The sequence below is a fragment of the Lepisma saccharinum genome, chromosome 5 (assembly GCF_977018435.1).
Source record: "Lepisma saccharinum chromosome 5, izLepSacc3.1, whole genome shotgun sequence".
Lineage (NCBI taxonomy): Eukaryota > Metazoa > Arthropoda > Insecta > Zygentoma > Lepismatidae > Lepisma > Lepisma saccharinum.
The window spans coordinates 79,500,643-79,511,603 of record NC_139233.1 but is presented as its reverse complement, the minus strand read 5'-3'; the positions used below and the strand labels follow the sequence as shown (position 1 = coordinate 79,511,603).

Sequence of the window (10,961 nt, the reverse complement as noted above, 5' to 3'; positions counted from 1 at the left end):
ATTTTGTATTTCCCTTCAAGTTTAAGCTGTTTATAACTGCAACAATTAGCATTCATGCATATTTAACTGTAATTAGGTATCTTATGACTGATTTAAAATTCTTTTTCTCTCGCAAGAATTGCAATTTTGGACAAAATTTGGATTTAAAGTTCCAGTAATCAAAACAATGACACAATATAAGTTTAATACAGTAGATTTAGGTAATTTATGGTTTAATTGTTATCATTAAGTTTAAAACTACAAAATTGTTAATAATTTATGGTTTTCATGCTCAAAATTCATTTAATTACAGGTTTTTATGAGAAATTCTGATTTTAAGTCTGGAAAGTAAAAGATATGCCAAGAACTGTGCCAGTGGGTAGTGAGCTGTGAAATTTCTGTGGGAGGTCCTAGAAACTGCATTGGAACCTCTTTTGGACAAGATCCACAAGTAAGTTGCTTTTCATGTTTTCAACTAGAACCTGAAGCAACAAAATACCCACCCCTCCTCCCATTAGAAATGGATCCAATAAGTTTTTATAAGAAATTTGAAATGTTACTCACTCAATGGTTGGAAGTTAGCTTGAAAGATAAATAAAATAAATCATGGTAAAGGTTATTGAAAGTTTTCAATCTTGTGTTCTGACAACTATTATTCAATCCCTTTACCTTTACTTTCCATGTGAATGGCTGTATGTGAAAAGAGTGGGTCATGGAATTGAACAATTACTTGAATTGATACTAACACACAGGGCCTACTTTTTTTAAAAAATGCTGCCAATTTATCATACAAACTCCTGTAACTATTTAAGGTCAGGGTGGGCTTTCCTTAAAAGTGTGCCAATTGACATTCTTTGAAATAACCCTTCCGTGTACTGAATGCAAGTTTTTTTTTTTTGTTTGTTCATATATTTGATATTTTGAATGAGATTCTTAAATTTATTATTGTTAATACAGGATCGTCCCTAATAGAATGCATGGAAATTATGCTTTCAATTGAGCAAGAATTGATAGAATGCTTGGCTTCCTGAGTGCTATATCAGTATCCATTTCAAGCATGCAACACATTGGAGTTTGGCAAAAGGTATGTTGTATCATGTGTGAATGGAACACTGCACAAACTTTCACATAATAATTAAAAAGCTCCAAGTTTGTAGTTAAAATATTTTTAATTCTCCTCAAATATTCACATCAATTCAGTGCATAAAACAGGTGGTTGGGTCAGTGGCAATGTGGTTTTAATGCTAGACCCATACTTTAATCACCAAACATTCAGAGTTTGAGTCTTCTTGTCAGTATGGATGTGGTTTGTTGTACAATGAGATGCATAAGAATTGCAAAGTAAATTGTCCATCGCCATGTTTATTGCCCTTGTTTTACGAAATGAGTGCTTAAAAAATGAAACAAAATGTCAAACAAACTGCTGAAAATTTCTACACCAGCACTTGCATACATAATAGGTCAGTCCCTAAAAACACGAAAGAAGCAAGAGAAATATGAATGAAAATTGTTATGGACAATTTGCTGACCCAATACTTGTGCATCCCACTGTACCATTTATTATTTAATCATAATATTGGTCATTTCTCATCTTAGTATTGTCTCTTAGATCTAAAAGATGAATGGTTTAAACACTGAATGCAGTACTGGGTTTACCATATGATTTGGCACACACGGAACGGAAGTAAGGTAAAGCCCATCATGCACCATGACATGAAGGCACAGCGCAATGTGGAAGTTGGACCCCACCATTGCTGTGATACCATAATTTACCACAGCTATACACTAAATTTCATGAAACGTTAAGTGGAGACCATGTTTCCATTAACTATGGATTATGTTTCTCTTAAATATATGGATGAAATCTGCAAACTTCTCTAAAAATGTGGAAAACGTGGTGGAATACTGATGATGATGATGATGATATATGTCATTTTACAAATAAAAACAAATATTGAATACATATTTTCATGATTGCATTTCAACATGCAGGCTACAGTACAGCATGTTATTGTATCTCCATTTCTTGTTTCATTGCTTTTTTGAATTTTAGTTTTGTTTTCTGTTAACCACTTTAATAATACTCGTAATGGCACTGAAAATGAAAACTTGCAAAAACGTACATAAGAAGTTCTCTTCTTGTTTTGAACTGACATAATGCAGACTTCAATTGTCTCATGGCAGTAAAGACTCCCAACTAACTGGATTGTCATGGTTCACATAGGAGATGTACTGCGTAGAAATTTTTGCAAAGAAAATTCAGGCTTGACCAGGACACAAACCAAGTTCTTTGGCATACCATGTCATTGCTCTACAGACTGAAATAAACCAGGGCTGGCTTAGTAGCTAAGTTAGTATAGTTACTTTTTCAAATTAGTTTACTCTATGGGTAACTGGGAAGGGAGGGGGTGAGACAGCTGAAACCACCACTGAACACCTTTGACAATGTTATTCTGTTACTTGAGAATTAATGAAATTTTAAATTTATGCTGTTGTAATAGCATTTGGTTTTGTATCAATTCCTTAATGATATATTTCTTCTTCCCAGGTGATTTAATCCAGCAGAAGGGTCCTAAGTTAAGAAGAAAAAAGCACAAGTGCAATGTAGTAATTATTTGACAAAATGCAAAGAAACAAGTGTAAAGTGAAAATAAATAAAAAGTAAATTATAATTATGTACTTGGTTGATTTGAATAAATTATTTATATTATTTGAATTATTATATCTCATTTGAAAATTCCATTTTTAAAACTGAAAAGTATTTCAGAGGATTGCACCAATAGCAGGGATGGAAGATTGGTAGTAATGCCAGTAAAAGCCAGGTTTTTTTCTCTTATTTTACTTATTTATTTATTAATTTTTTATGTTGAATTGATTCTCTTGGGCTATCGATCAAGTGGGTTCTGCAACTGTTTCTGAGCTTTTGAGAATAATGCCACTATCTTCAGGCTAGAATTACTTCTTTACCTTTACCCTGAAGATGAGAATAAAGTCAGATCTAGGAACTTCTCAGACTTTTGTAGAATTCATGTGGTCAAGGAGAGAGAATCTTTTCATCATTTGCCTACAGAAAAACTTCGGCTTATTATAGTATTGTGTGTGTTTATGAGTGCAATTTGTGATTTACTTGTTGCATTGTGAGGAACTTGAAGTGAAATTTTTTTTTTCAGTTCAATTACAGATATTTTTGTAATATTTCCTAATTTAAGTAATAATAATTATTGTACTAACAAAGTAGTCTCATTATGGAAATGTATTTCCATAAATGCTAAAACATTGAAATTTTAAGGTTTGAGGGCTATGTTTTCCTTTCTGCTTTCTATTATGTTATTCACAGGCATGGACGTCCGCAGAATTTTTTCCAGGGAGGGGCAAGTAAGGTAATTTTTTCCAGAGGGGGGGCAAAGGACACATATTTTCCTCCAAAATAGTGGTGCCCTCTCAAAAAACAATATTTCAGTCTGAAATTATCATGTTTCTTCAACGAATTTATAATAATTAACATAAATTACTGTGATTGAAATGAAATTATGTGTGAAATATATACTTTTTAGGTACACATTCATTTTCCAGGGAGGGGCCATGGCCCCCCTTGCCCCCCTTCTGGACGCCCATGTTCACAGGATTCCTGAATATCTGAAAACACTGAGAATTTGTTTTTTGCTTGGAAGGATTTTAAACATATTTCACCTTTTCATCATAACTGTTTTTCTTTGTGAATGTATCATATCCTTACAATGCATTCGCGCACACATAAATATTGTAGTAAATGGAGAGGTATAGTTTCAAGTCCACTTTATGTTCAGATAGGCTAATTGGGGCTGGACCTACAGTTTTGAAGTGGAATCCAAACCATTGCAATATGCCTCCACCAGGGTATTGAACTCAGGACTCGATCACAAGGTAAGAATAATTTCATTGTGCCATCAGAGGGCCTGGAAGTATCTAATAAAATAATTAAAACATTGCCTTCAAGAACATGTTAATTTTGTCCAATGAAAATGTATGTCTTTGCTGGTTATGGAGTTGGTGGATGCCATAGAAATGCTATTTAATTAATAAGTTGTAATTATTATTTTGGTTTTTTTTGTTTTATTTCTGCATATTGGGTTAAATGTGATAATGATTATAATTGATGGAATGGGTATAATAAATTCAATGATACTCATGTATGAGCTGGGTTTCATACCTGGCACATCTAGCTTTATGGGAGTTAGCTCACCAGTCCACTACAGAAGCCAGAAGGGGGCTCTAATACGTAATTCGTAGTTCAGTATTTCCCCCTAGTTAAACAGGTAATTTTTACTTTCTAACTACTGTCGACCTGTGCAAGGGTACGTAAATCAATTGTGTGTTGTGCAAATGTAAAATTCTCTCTAAATGCCTTAATATCGTGGAAAACGATGAACTGTGCTGCCAAGGAGTGTTTTAAGCACATACATTGGCAGTGAAATTGGAAATTTTATACCTATGCCAGAACAAAATCAATCATCAATATGTAATGTGAAAATAACTTTTTGACATTGTCTGGCCAAAAAGGTATAATTTTTTACATTATGCAAAAAGGTATTCCATCTAAATACAGCAAATTATTGTTTAAATTACGGCATTATGCCGTATTTTTTAAAAAACAAACTTGTTAAAATTACGGTATATTACCGTTTAATATACAGGTATCCGTCAAAAGAAATTTACGGTCACCGTAATTTTTACGGTATCTGGATGGCAGCGAGAATTGACGGTCTTAGACCGTTTTTTTTACTGTCAACTTTTTACAGTGTACAGGTAGTCCATAAAGTCCTGCAAAAAACTAAAACTCTATAACTTTTTAGCTGTTGCGTTTAACAATACACATTTTTTGTGTGAGAAGGGTGGAAGTTTAAAGTTTTGTTCAGGCCACACTGCTCAGTGACGCTTGTACTGGTAATCACGTGATCATGTGACTTAAGATGGCGTTCATCCAGGAAAAGACACAGTGTGTTCTGTGGTTTGCAGAGTTAAAATCTTGTGTTTCAGTGCAGAGAAAGTTCCAGACAACATATGGGAAACCTCCCCCACACTGTAAAAAGTTGACAGTAGAAAAAACGGTCTAAGGCCGTCAATTGTCGCTACCATCCAGATACCGTAAAAATTACGGTGACCGTAAATTTCTTTTTACAGATACCTGTATATTAAACTGTAACATACCGTAATTTTAACAAGATTGTTTTTAAAAAAATACGGCATAATGCCGTAATTTAAACAATAATTGGCTGTATTTAGATGAAATACTTTTTTGCATAATGTAAAAAATTATACTTTTTTGGCCAGACTTAATGTCAAAAAGTTATTTTCTCATTACATATTGATGATTGATTTTGTTCTGACATAGGTATAACATTTCCAATTTCACTGCCAATGTATGTGCTTAAAACACTCCTTGGCAGCACAGTTCATCGTTTTCCACGATATTAAGGCATTTAAAGAAAATTTTACACTTGCACAACACACAATTGATTTACGTACCCTTGCAGAGGTCGACAGTAGTTAGAAAGTAAAAATTACCTGTTTAACTGGGGGTAAATACTGAACTATTAGAGCCCCCTTCTTTCTTCTGTAGTGGACTGGTGAGCTAACGTCCCATAAAGCTAGAGATGCCAGGTATAAAGCCCAGTTCATACATGAGTGTATCATTGTATTTATTATACCCATGCCATCATTTATAATCATTATCACATTTAACCCAATATGCAGAAAGAAACAAAAATACCAAAATAATAATTACAACTTATTAATTAAATAGCATTTCTATGGCATCCACCAACTCCATAACCAGCAATGACATACATTTTCATTGGACAAAATTAACATGTTCTTGAAGGCAATGTTTTAATTATTTTATTAGAGACTTCCAGCCCCCTCTGATGGCACAATGCTATTATCCTTACCTTGTGATCGAGTCCTCTGTTCAATACCTTGGTGGAGGCATAATGCAATGGTTTGGATTCCACTTCAGAACTGTAGGTCCAGCTACAATTAGCCTATCTGAACATAAAGTGGACTTGAAACTATACCTCTCCATTTACTACAATATGTGTGTGTGTGTGTGTGTGAATGCATTGTAAGGATATGATACATTCACAAAGAAAAACAGTTATGAGGAAAAGGTGAAATATGTTTACAATCCTTCCAAGCAAGAAACAAACAAATTCTCAGTGTTTTTCAGATATTCAGGAACCCTGTGAATAACATAATAGAAAACAGAAAGGAAAACATAACCCTCAAACCTTAAAATTTCAATGTTTTAGTATTTATGGAAATACATTTCCGTAATGAAACTACTTTCTTAGTACAATAATTATTATTACTTAAATTAGGAAAAATTACAAAAAGATCTGTAATTGAACTGAAAAAAAAAATAATTTCACTTCAAGTTCCTCACAATCCAACAAATAAATCACAAATTGCACTCATGAACACACAAAATACTATAATAAGTCAAAGTTTTTCCGTAGGAAAATGATGAACAGATTCTCTCTCCTTGACCACATGAATTCTATAAAAGTCTCAGAAGTTCCATGATCTGACTTTACTCTCATCTTCAAGGTAAAGGTAAAGAAATAATTCTAGCCTGAAGATAGTGGCATTATTCTCAAAAGCTCAGAAACAGTTGCAGAACCCACTTGATCGATAGCGCAAGAGAATCAATTCAACATAAAAAATTAATAAATAAATAAGTAAAATAAGATCAAAAACTGGCTTTTACTGGCATTACTACCAATATTCCATCCCTGCTATTGGTGCAAACCTCTGAAATACTTTTCAGTTTTAAAAATGGAATTTTCAAATGAGATATATTAATTCAAATAATATAAATAATTTATTCAAATCAACTAAGTACATAATTATAATTTACTTTTATTTATTTTCACTTTACACTTGTTTCTTTGCATTTTGTCAAATAATTACTACATTGAACTTGTGTTTTTTCTTCTTAACTTTGGACCGTTCTGCTGGATTAAATCACCTGGGAAGAAGATATTTACCATTAAGGAATTTGATACAAAACCAAATGCAATTGCAACAGATCAAATTTAAAATTTCATTAATTCTCAAGTAACAGAATAATTTTGTCAAAGTGTTCAGTGGTGGGTGAGTTCAGGAGGGGTTTCCCATTCATACAGTTCCCTCAAAAAATAAATACATATGTGGAAAGGTGGCAGTAATTGTCACCATTCCATGAAGGCACATGGTTCCACATTCTCTACTGGCTACAGTGGAGATGATGTGATCAGTACCGTGTTTCAGCTGCCTCTCCCCCTACCTTCCCAGTTACCCATAGAGTAACTAATTTGAAAAAGTAACTATACTAACTTAGCTACTAAGCCAGCCCTGGTTTATTTCAGTCCGTAGAGCAATGACATGGTATGCCAAAGACCTTGGTTTGTGTCCTGGTCAAGCCTGAATTTTCTTTGCAAAAATGTCTATGCAGGACATCTCCTATGTGAACCATGACAATCCAGTTAGTTGTGTCCTGGTCAAGCCTGAATTTTCTTTGCAAAAATTTCTATGCAGGACATCTCCTGTGTGAGCCATGACAATCCAGTTAGTTGGGTGTCTTTACTGCCATGAGACAATTGAAGTCTGTATGTGACGTTCCTTTCTGATGTTCGCCACTGGATCACTACGTCACGGTAGCTACCCAATCTCCTTGTGCGGCGGAGTTATGAGACTCTCCTTAATGTTATAATGAGCATTCTCAGGACGTAACGATTTGAAAAAGAAATAGCTTCTTGTCATTTACAAATTTAATAACACATTTTACCTTTAAACATTAACTGAAAAATAACAACAATATTCACAACCACAATCACCTTTCAATTAAGCTGCGGCTTTTCCTTTATAACAGAGTTTTTCACAAAATTAACATAATCTCAACGCAACTCAACTTACTTTTTTTTTTCACGCACTGTTGTCCCGGCAACGGAATCAATAAAAGATTAGACAGTTCTACAAATGTTTATAAACCCGAAATGACTTCCGCTTCCGATATTGCGTTTAACAAATATACAGCAAAAATTACAAATTTAAATCAACACAAACAACAGTATTGAAACTAACAAATATATCAAACAGATGTCTGTGAAATTAACAGAAAACAAATAAACTATTACATATGGCCAAAATAAACAAGGCGTATCAAGTATTATGTCAGTTCAAAACAAGAAGAGAACTTCTTATGTACGGTTTTGCAAGTTTTCATCTTCAGTGTCATTACCAGTATTATTAAAGTCGTTAACAGAAAACAAAACCAAAATTCAAAAAAGCAATTAAACAAGAAATGTAGATACAATAACATGCTGTACTGTAGCCTGCATGTTGAAATGCAATCATGAAAATGTGTATTCCATATTTGTTTTTATTTGTAAAATGTCATATATCATCATCATCATCATCAGTATTCCACCACGAGTGACACATTTTTAGAGAAGTTTGCAGATTTCATCCATATATTTAATAGAAACATAATCCATAGTTAATGGAAACATGGTCTCCACTTAACGTTTCATGAAATTTAGTGTATAGCTGTGGTAAATTATGGTATCACAGCACTGGTGGGGCCCAACTTCCACATTGCGCTGTGCCTTCATGGCATGGTGCATGAGGAGCTTTACCTTACTTCTGTTCCGTGTGTGCCAAATCATATGGTAAACCTAGTACTGCATTCAGTGTTCAAACCATTCATCTTTTGGATCTAAGAGACAATACTAAGATGAGAAATGACCAATATTATGATTAAGTAATGAATGGGACAGTGGGATGCACAAGTATTGCTCAGCAAATTGTCCATAACAATTTTCATTCTTATTTGTCTTGCATCTTTCGTGTTTTTAGGAACTGGCCTTTTATCTATGCAAGTGCTGGTGTAGAAATTTTCAGCAGTTTGTTTGACATTTTGTTTCATTTTTTTAAAGCTCTCATTTCGTAAAACAAGTGCAATAAACATGGCGATGGACAATTTACTTTGCGATTCTTATGCATTACACTGTACAACAAAACACATCCACGCTGACAAGAAGACTCAAACTCTGAATGTTTGGTGATTAAAGTATGGGTCTAGCATTAAAACCACATTGCCACTGACCCAACCACCTGTTTTATGCACTGAGTTGATGTGAATATTTCAGGAGAATTAAAAATATTTTAACTACAAACTTGGAGCTTTTTAATTATTATGTGAAAGTTTGTGCAGTGTTCCATTCACACGTTTGTATGATAAATTGCCAGCATTTTTTTAAAAAAAAAGTAGGCCCTATGTGTTAGTATCAATTCAAGTAATTGTTCAATTACATGACCAATTCTCTACACATACAGTCATTCACATGGAAAGTAAAGGTAAGGGGATTGAATAATAGTTGTCAGAACACAAGATTGAAAACTTTCAATAACCTTTACCATGATTTATTTTATTTACCTTTCAAGCTAAAATAAACCATTCAACCATTGAGTGAGTAACATTTCAAATTTCTCATAAAAAAAACTTATTGGATCTATTTCTAATGGGAGGAGGGGTGGTTATTTTGTTGGTTCAGGTTCTAGTTGAAAACATGAAAAGCAAATTACTTGTGAATCTTGTCCGAAAGAGGTTCCAATGCAGTTTCTGGGACCTCCCACAGAAATTTCACAGCTCATTACCCATCGGCACAATTCTTGGCATATATTTTACTTTCCAGACTTCAAATCAGAATTTCTCATAAAAACCTGTAATTAAATGAATTTTGAGCATGAAAACCATAAATCATTAACAATTTTGTACAGTTTTAGACTTAATGATAACAATTAAACCATAAATTACCTAAATCTACTGTATTAAACTTATATTGTTTCATTGTTTTGATTACTGGAATTTTAAATCCAAATTTTGTCCAAAATTGTAATTCTTGCGAGAGAAAAAGAATTTGAAATCAGTCATAAGATACCTAATTACAGCTAAATATGCATGAATGCTAATTGTTGCAGTTATAAACAGCTTAAACTTGAAGGGAAATACAAAATACCACCAAGAACTAACATCTTTCATGTCAGTAGCACTCAGTTTTTTTGTAAAAGTGTCATTTTTGAAAAATGCCGTAAAACCAAAAGAATTTTGAATTATCACAAAAATTTTGCTTTTACTTCACATTATTTGCTTAGAACTAGCAGAAGAATTTTAAGTGCATGCTCAATATGTTATGGAACATCCAAATAGTTAATATTATTGAAAATCAGTGTTGCCATCTTTTTTTTTTTAGAAAATTCTTCAGTGTTCCGTAGATAAAAAATTTCTAAGTTTCAATTTTGTTTTGACATACAAAGTTAAATATCACACCTCCAACTTGTGTAAATGTACACTATTATAATTACTCATGAATTTGTATTTTTAACCATTCACTTGACTTTTTGTCAAAGCTATGTAATTCTACTTGCCTAAATAATACAAAATTATGAATAAAATGACCAATATTGGGAGACCAGTTCTTCATTTATAAATCTCCCATGGGATTAAATACTTCTCAATAGATAACCTTAGCTAGATCGAAATATCTTTACTCTGATTTAGTCTAGAACCAAAAATTGAATTTTACAATTTAATTTTGGGACTTTCAGATAAATATCGGCTAATTTGCATGATTTTTTTTTCAGTGTAGAGGATAGATGAAGGAAGGGGACGATTGAAGCACACCGTGTGTCATTCCCGTAAAGCTTTTAAACCCTTCCCTGGAAGTATTTATGTGTGGAGTATCATTTAGTCACTACTGATTAAATCCATACAATTTCAGTCAGTACTTTTAGGCTGTTATGCCAGATGAATAGTTAGGTACCCTTGACTTTCTGTACCACCAAGTGAAAATTTTGACATTTTTTTATGAAGATTAAGTTGTTTATGTAGATTTCCTGCTGTTTTTAGCTCAGGGAAATGAGTTATGGTGAAGTAAAGTACCTAGTTTCCTTAGCCTGAAGCA

The 10,961-nt window shown here is 33.2% G+C and overlaps 1 long non-coding RNA gene across 1 annotated transcript; it reads left to right on the top strand.

Annotated features, from left to right (window-relative positions):
• The first annotated feature begins 340 nt into the window (after positions 1-340).
• Positions 341-2,695, top strand: LOC145988410 (uncharacterized). Its single transcript, XR_014441752.1, has 3 exons — positions 341-430; positions 937-1,063; positions 2,528-2,695. It is a non-coding gene; the product is annotated as an uncharacterized LOC145988410 (long non-coding RNA).
• The last annotated feature ends 8,266 nt before the right edge of the window (positions 2,696-10,961 follow it).